Source organism: Sesamum indicum, unplaced genomic scaffold (assembly GCF_000512975.1).
Source record: "Sesamum indicum cultivar Zhongzhi No. 13 unplaced genomic scaffold, S_indicum_v1.0 C08308, whole genome shotgun sequence".
Taxonomy (NCBI): Eukaryota; Viridiplantae; Streptophyta; class Magnoliopsida; order Lamiales; family Pedaliaceae; genus Sesamum; species Sesamum indicum.
Window position 1 is genome coordinate 1 of NW_011636106.1, and position 274 is coordinate 274.

General features: G+C 39.1%; 1 non-coding gene across 1 annotated transcript; it reads right to left on the bottom strand.

The window, feature by feature from the left end:
* Position 1: 1 nt before the first annotated feature.
* On the bottom strand, positions 2–75 carry TRNAW-CCA. The gene has a single exon. It is a non-coding gene; the product is annotated as a tRNA-Trp (tRNA).
* Between the last annotated feature and the right edge of the window lie 199 nt (positions 76–274).

The window sequence follows — 274 nt, forward strand, 5'->3', positions numbered from 1 at the left end:
TCACGCTCTGTAGGATTTGAACCTACGACATCGGGTTTTGGAGACCCACGTTCTACCGAACTGAACTAAGAACGCTTTCTTATTACAGTAGATACGACTGTAAAGAAAAAGGATGATTTTTGTACCCCCAATACACATCTTGCATGTATATAGTCAAAATATGTATATCCAATTTGAATCGATCTCAATGGATCCCTCGTTACTGCCCAGAGGAGAAGAATAGGTAGGGATGACAGGATTGGAACCCGTGACATTTTTTCTTTTTTTCTTATTA